Source organism: Erinaceus europaeus, chromosome 5, assembly GCF_950295315.1.
Source record: "Erinaceus europaeus chromosome 5, mEriEur2.1, whole genome shotgun sequence".
Lineage (NCBI taxonomy): Eukaryota > Metazoa > Chordata > Mammalia > Eulipotyphla > Erinaceidae > Erinaceus > Erinaceus europaeus.
Genome location: NC_080166.1, coordinates 81,268,303 through 81,282,431, shown reverse-complemented (window position 1 = coordinate 81,282,431; position 14,129 = coordinate 81,268,303). Strand labels below are relative to the sequence as shown.

Here is a 14,129-nt window from a genome sequence, read left to right as displayed (position 1 = left end):
CCCCCTGCATTGCTTGATACTATGGCCTATTTACATAATCATTGTTTTGCCTGAAAGATCCCCACCCATGCCTGCAGGGTACATAAATCCTGTCAGCCTTCTACCTTCCCAAAGTGCCTTGATTTCTCCACTCCCTTTCCTAGCCAATCCCTTTCCTGACTTGCCACTTCCGTTTTTATCCTATAAAGCCTGATGCTGTTCCTGATTTCACTTTCTTTCTCTTCCATGTCCTGACCTGGAGAAGGTCTGGCATGCATAGTGGGAGGCGGCCATTTTGCTAGCTCAATGTGGTCTAAAACCACGGTGCTCACACCCAACTCTGGAGCATCCGCATCAATAAAGAATTGTATCACCACGCCGTCACGAGTTCCTTGTCTCTCTTGCCGGTGAAGCTAGCCTGGCAAGTAGCAACCCAGCCGGCTCTGGTTGCGTTCCCTCCAACCCAGAGAGTACGCGCCCGGGAAGAGGCACCCCCATGCTAGCCTGGCAAAAGATGATATTGAGAGTAGGATGAGCAATAGAAGCAATAATAAATCAGGTGGGATCTTCCCCACATAGATGGAGATATGTGAGGGAAGGAAGAAGCAATGTTTATGTGACTGTGAGCCTAGAAATGACCACAGGACTCAGTCCCCACTAGCTGACTGACAGGTGTGCTAAAAGGCATACATTTCCCTTTCCTGTATTCCCTTTCTGACACCACCAGATAACATGCCTCCGAGGGTCATGTATCAACCCCAGGTCGTGCTGGCCATACTCTAGGAGCCTGATCAGTCCTGGGCTCTTGATTATTTCAAAATTTTAAACTGCAGTTAAATGTCACACATACATTTTTTTTTCTTTTCTTTTTTTTTTTTGGCCTCTTTTTGCCATCTTCTTCATTACCACCCTTCACTGTCTCAACTATTGCCCTTGGTAGCAAAATTATTTTCTGCTACCATGAATCTATTCTTTCAGCCTAAATAGAGTTTACTATTGTAAACTATTAATTCGTGGGCATTAAATACGTTTACATGGTGGTGTACTCTCACCTCTGCCTGGGTCCAGAACTATTTCCATCTTCCCAATTCCAACCTACACACACACACACACACACACACACACACACACACACACACTCTTCCTCTCATCCCTTGTTTGGCACTATTCTACTTTCTGTCTCTCTGATTTTGACAGATCCAGTAACTCATTTGGTCTACTGTACCAAAGCAGGGTATTCTGGGGAAGAGAGAGGGTAAAGAAGGCATTGGGGTCTGGTGCATGCTGGTGAAAAAGGACTCAAGTTGGGATTAAGAGCATTTTGCAGATACTTCTCACAGGGAGATGAGCATTTGTACCCATATGTCAACAACTGTACTTTAGTTCATTAACTCACTCTTGCAATAAAGTGAAAAAAGGAAAAAGAAAAAAAAAAAAGACTAATTTTACAATTGTATTTCACACAGAATTGTCTGACTAGCTTATTTGACTCTAATTTTTTTGAGGGGAAGAGATGAGGTCTTGCACAGGTGCAATTCCACAACCATTTCAGACTCAACCTTCATTCAGACACAGAGACAGAGACACCCTACCCAGCACAGGAGTCTTTGAGGCTGGCCTCACTCAAGACCATCTCTCCTATAATAATAATCATTGCTATAAATGTTCCAGGTATGTTCACAGACCTGGAGAATAATGAGCTAAAAGGACAATTCTAGACAGCCTCTGAGTACAGGGGTAGGCCTCAGAAGCAGTACTATCTCTCTGCTGTCACTTTGACATCCTGTGACACCAAAGGTCTCCATAACTTTTCAAAGTGGCCTGTTTCTTTTTTCCCCATCCCATCCCATCCCATCCCATCCCATCCCATCCCATCCCATCCCATCCCATCTCATCCATCTCTCCTTCCTTCTTTCCTTCCTCCCTCCCTCCCTTCTTCTTTCTGTCTTTCTCTCTTTTTTTAATTTGACAGGATAGAGAGAAAATAAGAGAGAAGGGAGACCAGTGGTGGTGCACCTGGTTGAGCATACATGTTACAATGTGCAAGGACACTGGCTTGAGCCTCTGGTCCCCACCTGCTGGGGGAAAGCTTTGCAGGTATTTATCTTTCTCTCTTCCTCTCTATCTCCCCTTTTCCTCACAATTTCTGACTGTCTATCCAGTAGATAAATGAAAAGATAATACTAAGTTTATATTAAAAAAGAAGAGAGAATGGGGAGCTAGAGAGGGAAAAAGAGACACCTGCAGCAGTGCTTCACAGACAGTGAAGCTCACACCATCACCACACACACCCCCACTACCACTGGTCACCACAGGTGAGGACCAGGGGCTTCAAACTAGGCCCTTGAACCTGGTCACTTGTGTATTCAACTGGGTGAGCCAACACCTAGTCCTAAAGAACTTGAAAAAAATGCCTGCCCTTTTTGTCTCTTCTTACTACAGCAGAATTTGCTCAGAGACAAACCTGCAAACTCTCCTGTTGTTTTTTTTTTTTTTTTTTTAGATATTTTGTTTGTTTGTTTTTGACTAGTCATCAACTTATTTCTGTTTCACTAATCCTCAGTTCACCCTCCTACTTAATGGGAATACTTTGCCTAGATATGCAAATCCTTGAATATTGACCTTGATAAATGTCCTGTATTTGTGTAATTTAGATTAGTCCAGTAATTGTTTAGACCAGAGGACAGGAATCTGTCCCCAGGGGTATGAGATCTTTCTGGAGATGGTGGTTTGTGAGGAGGAAAAGGGCAGCTCAAAGCTGTTTTTGCTGCCTTTGACCCAAAGCCTCACCAGCTTTGACTGTCTCCAAGCAGTTTCTAAGAATCCATCATTCCAGAGGCTAATGGAGGGTGTGTGCCTGTGTGGGGGGTGGTGGTAGTGGTGGAGGAAGATGGCCATTAGAGTTGTGGGGAAGCTGCGGGATAGTGAAGCTGGATAACCTTTAGGGGGAAAAAAAAAATAGAGAGAGAGAGAGAGAGAAAGGTCAAATCAATAAGGTAATAAAAGTGCTCCAGTGGCCTTCAGATATGACAAATGATCCAGATCCTTTTAGAAGCCTCTAGCCTGGATGAATTCTCCATCATCTAGGTGGAGGGCAGACTTGGAGTTTCAGAACTTATTTATTTATTTATTTAGCCTCCAGGGTTATCGCTGGGGCTCCATGCCTGCACTACAACTCCATTGCTCCTGGAGGCCCTTTTCCCCATTTTGTTGCCCTTGTTGTTGTCACTGTTATTATTATTGTTGTCATTGCTGTTCCGCCATGTTCACTTAACCTGCAGTTTTGTCTCTGTCCCCTTCCTCCTCCTTTTCACCACCTCTCATGGTAGCATTTTTTTTACATTTTCTAGCTGGTTCAGACTTCTCTGTCAGCACAGTCTCTACATCTCCATCCCTCCCTTCTCTCCCTTCCTTCTTTTCTTCTTTCTTCTGTTTTTTTTTTTTTTTTTTTCTGGCCACTGGGAGTATTGCTGGGCCTGTATGACTACACCATTCCCAGTGGCCTCTCATGCTTAAACATCTATTTAGTGAGTGGTAAATGTAAAGGCTTTTTTTTTTTTAATGCTCCCTTCCTGCAGGGGCAAGCTTCATGGGTGGTGATGCAGGTCTATAGGTCTCTCTCTCTCTCTCTCTCTCTCTCTCTCTCTTCTACTCTCAATTTCTCTGTCCTCTGTAATAACAATGAAAAAAGAAAAAAGTGGCTGCTAGGTGAGGTGAATTCATTGTGTAAGCACTGAGCCCCAGTGATAACCCTGCTGGGGGAAAAAAAAACCTGACATGATAGTCATATGATTAATTATATATTATTGAATGAGGGAAATTACAATATTGGTAAAATATGATCTTTTCATCCAAAGTAAATTGTGCTTCAATCCCCCCAGCCCCCAGCCTCCCTTGCCTCACTGCCACCAGGGTGATAGCTGAGGTTAACTACCTGTATCATGAATCCACAGTTACTGGCAGCTACTTTTTCTTTGATAGGACAGAGAGAATTTGAGAGGGGCTGGGAAAAGAGATAAGAAGAGAGAGAAAGAGACACCTGAAAATCTTCTTCACCACTTGTGCAGTTTTCCTCCTGCAGGTGGGGAACAGGGGCTTGAACCCAGGTCCTTGTAGCTGGTAATGTGTGTGCTCAACTGGGTAGCCACCACTCTGTCCTCTACTTGGCTTTTTCTTATATACTCCTATATACTCCGATAGGAATCTGTGAAGATTACTTCACATAAAACCTATAATTTTTCACCTTCAACAAGCCACCAGGTATATTCTGCAAGTTTCCACAACTGCAAAGGAATGTGACACAGGACAGAAACAAACTAAAGTTACTGAAGGCACTGAATTTCAAATAGCAACTAAAAACATCAGGTTTGCTCGTCTTACATATCAATGGTTAGAGCACCTCTGTCAGTATCTTCATCTTTTTTTTTTTCTTCTCCTTCAAGAACTTCTCTAACCACTAGTAGGTCTTTTTGAAAAATATTAACTTGAGCAGGGTGGTAGTGCCGTGGATTAAGCACACATGGCACAAAGTACAAGGAGCAGGGTTAGGATTGGGGGTTCAAGCCGCTAGCTTCCCACCTGCAGGGGGGGTTCACTTCACAAGTGGTGAAGCAGGTCTGCAGCTGTCTATCTTTCTCTCCCCATCTCTGTCATCCCGTCCTCTTTCAATTTCTCTCTGTCCAATCCAATAGCAATAATAAAAATAATGATAAACAACAAGGGCAACAAAAAAATGGAGAAAATGGCCTCCAGGAGCAGTGGATTCGTAGTGCAGGCACCGGGCCCCCATGATAACCCTGGAGGCAAAAAAGAAAAAAGTTAACTCAAGTGATTGCAAAAAGGAATATTTTTCTAACTAATATTTTCTAGTATTTGCAGAGTGCAACAATAGAGAGGAGAAAGAGTGAAGAAATGTCCAGAATTAAACATCTACAAATATGACCAGTACCACATTTTACATATAGAGTTTATTTGAGAAATAAAGCTCTGGCATAAAAGAAAAGACTTTGAAATGTGACTTTTAAGCTCCCCTCCCCCCCCACCTCAGGGCCTAATGCATTGCTTTAAAACATAATTTTAGGAATCCAGGAACTATTTCCTTTTGGTTTTTAATAAAGTTTCATTAATCATCATAGATCATTAAAAAAAATCAGTAAAATCTTATAAAAGCATGTGATTCATTTCCCTGTAAACCCAATGCTGACACTTCTATTATGAAATACTTAGAAATTGGAATGGATTAGACATGGTACAGAATACAAATTAGTAGTTCAGGGCAAATAAGAACTATATGTAGGCTTGTATCTAAGTGTTAATATATGCATGACAGTGGTTTTTCTGGCACAGTTTTAATTCCATACCATAAATTCATGTTCTGGTCCTATTTTTAAATAAATATAGCTAAAATTTACTAAGTTATCATCATCATTCCCCCACTTTTTTTTTTTAACAGATGAAACCAGTAAGGCCCCATAGGTTAAGAAACATAACATTTTAGTAAATTGAGAATGAGGGTTTGAACAAATCTAACTACAGAATCTGTCCTCAAGGGGCCAGGCAGTGGTGCACCTGTTACCCAGATTTGAGTCCCAGCTCCTCACTGCGGGAGTCGGGGTTACGGGGGAACACACTTCACAGAGTGGTGAAGCAAGTCTGTGAATGTCTATGTTTTTCTCTTCCTCCCCATCTCCTCTTCCCCTCTCAATTTCTCTCTGTTATGTCCAATATAATAGAAAAGTGGAAGAAGAGAGGAGAAGGGGGAGGGGAGGGGGAAGAGGAGGGGGAAGAGGAAGGGGAGGAGGAAGGGGAAGAGGAAGGGGAGGAGGAAGGGGAGGAGGAGGAGGAGTCTGTCCACAATATTTTATGACCTCCTACCAAAAAATTCAGCAATAAATTATCATATGTATCATTCTATTGTCAGAGTGTGAATCAACACAACATTCAGGAAGTAGTTAAATATCTTCATCGCCTGTCCTAAATTTGCTTTGTTTGTCATATATATCATATTTCCTCTACAGAAAAACTAGGCTCTGTAATAAACTCTTAAGTACTTAAGCCATTTAAAAGTTGTGTGTTTCTGGCAGGCTGGGGTATAGATTGGCTTGCTGTCCATGTCCAACAGAGAAGCAATTATAGAAGCCAGAACTTTCTGGACCACAAAAAGAATTTCAGTTTATACTCTCAGAGGGGTAAATGATAGGGAAAGATAACCAGAGGGCTCTGAACTCCCCCTTCCACCAGGATCCCAAGTGTCTGTCACCAGAAAATTTGTTTTTATAACATCTCTGAAAGGGAGGTGAATCTAGAAAACACCAGAGGAAGTCAGACACTGGTATCTGACTTATAAAGGAAGTGACGGCAGGACCATAGAAAAAACATTTGCAAAGAAAAAAAATATATATATATATGGTTTTAAAGTCAATCCATGTCTGTGATCTTGAGAAAACTACAGTTTCCAATGGAGGGGATGGGGACACAGATCTCTGGTGGTGGGAACAGTGTATACCTCTATTATCTTATAAACTTGTAAGTCAATATTAAATCACTAACAAAAATTTTTAAATAATGTCCCTGGTTTCTGATATACAAGCTAAGTCAACAATGTAAATGTCTGAATATCTTGACACTTGAATATTATAAATGAGTTTACCCAGCAAAATCTGACTAATTCTGTTCAAAGTCATGGCTTTGAACATAGGCTTACAAATACATGTTATTTACTGATATACTTTTTACCTAAGAGCAAACAAAACACCAACAAAAGTTCCTACGTCTTTCACCAGTTCTATAGTGAGAGTGTCTCTAGACATTTTTTTTTATATAAAAATGACTACCACTAAATGCAATGTATCTTAGCTTTACCTTTAATGCTAGAGATTTGAAATTCAAACTTTCTTCTTTTTAGTCCCAATTCCCTCATTAGCTGTTGAGCCTGAACATGTCATTTCATATTTTCCCACACATCTGGTTAGGGTTTTTTCTTTAGGGGAACTCAAGGGACTGACATACCATCAAGTTTCTCATTGAAGGTGACTCTTAAGAATTCTAGAAAGAACATCTAGCCAACTGAAAAGGACACAGGCTTCATTCTTCAGTTTCCTAAAATGACTGACCTAAAAGGATTTAGGACTCTTCTGAGTCATTCTCCAATGACTTTTCAAGCCCCTCAGCTACTATCAACATCTCCTAACTCTTAGTTCTTCAGGTTTTCTGTCAGTCACATGGCTTCGCACATTCAAGCTAATGAGATGCAGAATTCATGCTCTTTTGCTAAAGTCAATGAATCCATTCCCTTAATTACTTTACTCATCAAACAGATGACTTGGAATTAAATGCCCTGAATAGGATATTGGTATTTTCACATCAAATACAATTCTACATTATAGTTATTTGTCTTGACCAGAACAGGATTTAGGGAGGGGGGGGGTGGGAAGAAGGATATAATTTTATTTGGGTATTCAGAAAAAGTTTGTCATCGAAGAAGCAGTGGAGAGAAAGGACACTGTGGGTAATCACTCATGATTACTCACTTTTGTAGTAATTGCCAATGCTATGGTGATAAATACAACAAAATTCTCTTAGAAATGAGAAAATTGGGAGTCCGGTGGTAGCACAGCGGGTTAAGCACACATGGCACAAAGCGCAAGGACCTGCGCAAGAAACCCGGTTCGAGCCCCTGGCTCCCCAGCTGCAGGGAAGTCGCTTCATTGGTGGTGAAGCAGGTCTTTCTCTCCCCATCTATGTCTTCCCCTCCTCTCTCCATTTCTCTCTGTCCTATCCAACAACAACATCAACGACATCAATAACAACAACAATAACTACAACAACAATAAAAACAAGGGCAACAAAAAGGAAAATAAATATTTTTAAAAAAGAAATGAGACAATTGAGATTTCAGAGAGTTAATCAATGTAATTCAGGAAAAAGAACCAGACTGAAAACTCGAATTTAGATATCTTGCCCAAGTTAATTTTTTCTCTCACTCTCCTTCTTCACCTAGTTGATTGTCCAGAAAGGTGATCTATAACCAAATTCTCTAGACCATACTAAGCTCACCTTGTCTAAAAAGTTCCCAGTACTTTTTCATAAGAAAACTCACCAGAAATCATACTTCTATATTTATTGTATAATTTATGGATAGTCACTATTGCTACTGGATTCCAGGTCCAAAAGACAGTGCTACTTCTATCAAGACATTATTTTTAAACAACTTTAAAAATAATTTTAATTAAAATAATATTACATTATATAATATAACATTCCAGTATGCATCAAAAGTCACTATCTGTATATACTATAAGTATACCACTAAGAGTTTAATTCTTTTTTATATATTTTTATTAATGATTTAATAATGATCAACAAGACTGTAAGGTAACAGGGGTATTATTCCATACTAAAAGGCAGCCTTAAACAAGCATTTAAAAAATATTTATTTATTTATTCCCTTTTGTTGTCCTTTTTTTTTCAATTTATTTATTCCCTTTCGTTGCCCTTATTTTTTGTTGTTGTTGTTGTTGTAGTTGTTATTGATGTCATCGTTGTTGGATAGGACAGAGAGAAATGGAGAGAGGAGGGGAAGACAGAGAGGGAGAGTGAAAGATAGACACGTGCAGCCCTGCTTCACCACCTGTGAAGCGACTCCCCTGCAGGTGGGGAGCCGGGGCTCGAATTGGGATCCTTACAGCGGTCCTTGCGCTTTGCGCCATGTGCGCTTAACCCGCTGAGCTACCACCCGACTCACCTTGTTGCCCTTGTTTTTTATTGTTGTTGTAATTATTATTGTTGTTCTTATTGATGTTGTCTTTGCTAGACAGGGCAGAGAGAAATGGAGAGAGGAGGGGAAGACAGAGAGCAGGAGAGAGAAAGATAAAGACACCTGCAGACCTGCTTCACTGCTTGTGAAGCGACTCTCTTGCAGGTGGAGAGCGGGGGTTCCAACTCAGACCTGCTTCATTTCCTGTGAAGCAACTCCCCTGCTTTTTTTTTTTTTTTAGAACTGGCATCCTTAGGCCAGACCTTGCGCTTTGTGCCACCTACCTGCGCATAACCCGCTGAGCTGCCGCCTGACTCCCAATTTTTCTTTTATAAAATATTTAATTTATTTATTTATGAGAGAGAGAGAATGCAGAGAGGGCAGAACACTGCTCAGCGTGGCATATGATGCTAAGGATTGATCTTGTGGCCTTTGGGTTCTCAGGCTTAAAGCCTGATGTACTACCTCTACACTATTTCCTTGACACCAAGCCTCCCCCTGTCTTTTCTCTTGGTCTCATCCTTTGTCTAATATATTCTTTGTTTGGTAGAACTCAGTAAAGAGTGGCTTCAATGATTTAAGTGAGAGCTATTTTTACACCTCATAAGTGAAATGCTTTGCCCAAACTTATTCATCCATGCAAAGCAAGGAAAAAGGTAAAAATAAAATATTGTGCAATTTATTAATTTTTAAAATGTTTCTCTTTTTCTATTTGATAGGTGAGATATCTATATATTATATATGTATAAATCTATATATCTATATTGCGTGCACACACACAGGGAGAGAAGGAGTCACCTGCATCACTGCTCATGAAACTCTCCCTTCACTGTCCACCCACAGGTGGGAACTGTAGGAGCTGGAACTTGGGCCCTAGTAAGTGGTAATGTGCACACTCTGCCTGGTATGCCACCACTCAACCCCCCAATTTCTTTCTTGCATCAATATTTAGCAGCTGTAATGCTGTGCTCATCCCTTTACTAAGAAATCTACGATCCAGAGAGATTAGGCAGCAATCAAGTGTACCAGAGCTAGCAAGTGATGTATTGAGAATGTGTCTTCCTGGGTCTCAGTCCACTTGCCAATAGGGGGAAAGTACTTCTCTGTCAGATCGTACCTGCTAAGTCAATGAAGCATTCTGATGTCTCTTGTACAGAGGGGGCACTCAGCAAGCACTCACAGACATAACTGCATGAATATTGCTTTAATTAGCTAAGTAGATTTTGGTAGCATAGGTAAAGCCCATGTGGCAGATGTGATAAGCATTAAAAAAAAAAAAAAAAGGTTTTCATCCGTCAATGAGTTAGAGCCCAGAGAATCAGGGAGCCCTGGTGGGGGTGGGGGGGGTGAAGATTAACAGCAGGTATGAACCCCCTCCCTGTGTAGCCACTAAGCTTGTAGCATAAGGGAAAATTCAGTGTCAAAGAGAGGACAGCCAACACTCTCAGAAAAATACTTGTTAAATTCTTGTTGTTGTTTTCTTTTTGATAGACACATAGAGAAATTGACAGAAAAGAGGGAGATAGAGAGGAAGCGAGAAAGAGAGATACCTGCAGATCTCGTGCAGGGGCTCAAACCCTGATCTTTGCACCTGGTATGTATGCCCAACCAGGTGCACCACCTTCTGGTCTGTTTCCCTGCTTGTAAAATTCTATAGACATTCAGAAAGATAGTCACTAGCACCCACTGCATTCCAGTGAGTCTCCCTGCGGCTCTAACTCATGAACAATTGTCTCATGATCTCAGATATCAGCATGTAAGCTTCAGCTGACAAGTGGTTCCTTTTTAAGTGTTTAAAGGGAGGTCGGGTGGTAGTGTAGCGGATTAAGCACTCAAAGCACAAGGAACTGCATAAGGATACCGGTTGGAGCCCCCAGCTCCCCACCTGCAGGGCAGTCGCTTCACAGGCGGTAAAGCAGGTCTGCAGGTGTCTCTCTTTCTCACCCCTTCTCTGTCTTTCTTTCCTCTCTCCATTTCTCTCTGTCCTATCTAACAACGACATCAACAACAACAACAATAACTACAACAACAATAAGGGCAACAAAAGGGAAAATAAATAATAATAATAAAATTTAAAAAACAAAACAAAAAAACTGTCTCATCCCCACCCGCAGGAGGGGTAAGATTCATAAATGAAGCAGTACTGCAGGTGTCTCTCTATTTCCCCTTCTCATTATTTCTCTGTCCTATAAAAAAAAATAAACAAACAAACAACAACAAAAACAAAACAATCAAAGCTCTCTGACTTGATCTCACTCATGGGCAGATCTTAAGAAACAAGAACAGGAGGGCTAGGTGTTGGCACACCTAGTTGAGCACACACATCCCCATGTACAAGGATGTGGGTTCAAACCTCCAATCCCTACCTACAGGGGGGAAGCTTCACAAGCTATGAAGCTGGTCTGCAGGTGTCTGTCTCTTCTCTCCATCTCCTCTATACATCTCAGTGTCTCTCCGTCTTTATACAAAATAAGTAAAAAAAATACTATATCTATACCTATACCTATACCTATACCTCTATATTTATATCTACCTATATATAAAAGAAACAAGAACAGAAAGGGCAAACACAAAGTAAAAGTTGGATTGGATATGGTGTATTGCACCAAAGCAAAGGACTCTGGGAAGGAGGGCAAGGAGAGGGCTGGCATGGGGATTGTGCCTTGAAGTCCTGGTACATGGTGGTGGAAAAGGATGTAGGGGGTAAGAGTATTTTGCAGACAGCTGTGAGATGGGAAACTATTATCAATGATTGTACTGTAAATTATTAATGCCAAAAAAAAATCCCTCTAAGTCTCAGGCAGGAGGCCTGTACATGGGGGGAGAAACAGATATGGATACTTTGGAGTGCTAAAATAGGCTCCAACTCAATGGCTCTTAGTGATAGGTTGACCCCACAGACCATTTTCAAAAGTTCATTTCTGTGGCATAAAGTGTGCTCACAATGTTGGACAGCTGACAAAAACTCTCTCCTTGAACCAACTTTATTTAGTCAGGCTCCTCTGAGTGCTGCCCTTGACTAGGCCAAATGCCTTTGTCTTCATGCCTGCATAACTTAACCCTACTAACTCAGTTTAGAGAGAATGCCTTACCCTAAATATCTGGCTCAAACCTTGATGTGTCTTGTGAGTTAATTTGAACACACATACACCACCCTACCCACACTCTCATGCCACATAAACCTTGACATTTGTCTATGATTCCACAGCTGTCTTTATTGTATTCAGAATTGAACTTGACATTTCTCTCTCTCTCTCTCTCTCTCTCTCTCCCTCTCTCCCTCTCTCCCTCTTTCCCTCTCTCCCTCCATCCCTCCCCATATAGGTGGGGACTGGGGGGTTGAACCCTCTCTCTCTCTCAGCATCCCCCATATAGGTGGGGACCAGGGGCTTGAACCCAGATTGTTAAGTCTGGTAATATGTGCACTTTATGAAGTGAGCCACCACCCGGGCCATTCTACCCATAGACTTTTAAATAATCTCTGAACACTATGGTAAAGAGGGAGATTTTTTTTTTTTTATGCTACAGGAAGATTCTAGAACTCTCTAGAAATAAGAGTTGAAATGCTTGCAAAACTTTAAGGTGAACATTGGGGAAAACTTGTTCAAGTTCCAAGCAGATACCTTTTAGTTGCCAATTATGAGATATTCATTTTGCCAATTATGAGACAGTTCATGAGAGTAGAATTTTACCTGGCTAGAATCTGCTGCCTTGTCTAGTGTGTGATAATAGTTTCCCAAAAGTAACTGAACCTATGAAACACAAAAGGTAATTGTTTCCTCCTGGAATTCTTATTTTTAATTCACTAGAAGAATAAAATTACTTTTTCTTAAACCTTCAAACTCTACATAGACCTCACAGTGATGAGTGCTGAAATCTTTTGGAAATGTTACTATTCATGGCAAAGGAAGTGAACTCTTACTGCCACTGATGGCCAAACAGTGGTGCTAAGAAGATGAAAAGGCAATGATAGAGACTACCCCACTCTCCAAAGGGAGGCTGGGTCAGCCTACTCTGCCACCTGAGGAAGACTGGTCCTGAAATGAGTGCAGCCTAGAATGTTCCCAGCTGTAACCATGGATTGTAAGCTCAGACTAACAGGGACTCAGAGGTTACATAGGCTCCTGTGTTAAATATGAATAGATATGGGCCCTAGGTCAGAGCAATGAAGTAAACAGTTAAATGTATTTATATACTTTCTTCAAGTTTGGGAGCTACTCTCTTCCTTGATCCAGCTTTCTATCCCTATTCTTAACTCTGACATCATCTTCCCAGACAATATATATATATATTTAAATTTTTATTTATAAAAAAGAAACACTGACAAAAGTCATAGGATAAGAGGGGTACAACTCCACACAATTCCCACCACCAGAACTATATATTCCATTCCCTCCCCTGATAGCTATCCTATTCTGTATCCCACTGGGAATATGTACACAGGGTCATTATGGGGTGCAGAAGGTGGAAGGCCTGGCCTCTGTAATTGCTTCCCGGATGAACATGGGCATTGACAGGTCCCAGCCTGTCTTTCTCTTTCCCTAGTGGGGTGGGGGTCTGGGGAAGCAGGGCTCCAGGACACATTGGTAGGGTCCTGTGCCCAGGGAAGTCCAGTTGGGGTCATGTTAGCATCTGGAACCTGGTGGCTGAGAGAAAAGTTAACATAATTGTTGGCTAATCATGAACCTAAAGGCTGGGGGAGGGCTGTAGATAGCATAACTGTTATGCAAAGAGACTCTCCAGCCTGAAGCTCCAAAGTCCCAGGTTTAATCCCTAGCACCACCATAAACCAGAGCTCAGCAGTGCTCTAGTTAAAAAAAAAAAAAAAATTAAAAAATGGCTGGAATATTACAGATGAAGATTTGGGGGTCTCCATTTTGTTGTTAGTAGACCTATTTTAGTTATATTCCAATTATATTCCAAAGGGCCAATGACTATACTAGTTTGTTTTTTTTTCCTGATCCTGACATCTGATATTCAGATGGACCCAAGTTATTGCCCAGACAATATTTTTATTCCACCTTCATGTTAGCTATCAGTCTTAGGCAAAAATTATTAAAGTCATGAACACCATAAAACATTCCTAAAATAGACTTCACAGCTTCTTTGCAATCTAAGATCGCTAATTTCATCTGTTCTATTCTTACTTTTTTGGTTCCTGTTTATCAAAAATTTTGTCCTTCTTTACATTTTACTCCTTTTTCAGCCACCAAGTTGCAGAAGTTACCATGTTTCCATTCTAACTTCCCTGAGCAGACAACCTCACCAACATATCCCAGAACCTCAACTCTCCAGAGCTCTGCCCCACTAGGCAAAGATAGACACAGGCTGGGGGTATGGTTTGACCCATCAACACCCATGTTCAGTGGAGAAACAACTACACAAGCCAGATTTA

The 14,129-nt window shown here is 41.1% G+C and overlaps 1 protein-coding gene across 4 annotated transcripts in view; it reads right to left on the bottom strand.

Annotated features, from left to right (window-relative positions):
- Positions 1-14,129, bottom strand: part of TMEM117 (transmembrane protein 117) — a 581,240-nt gene that overhangs the window by 70,472 nt on the left and 496,639 nt on the right. The window lies entirely within an intron of this gene.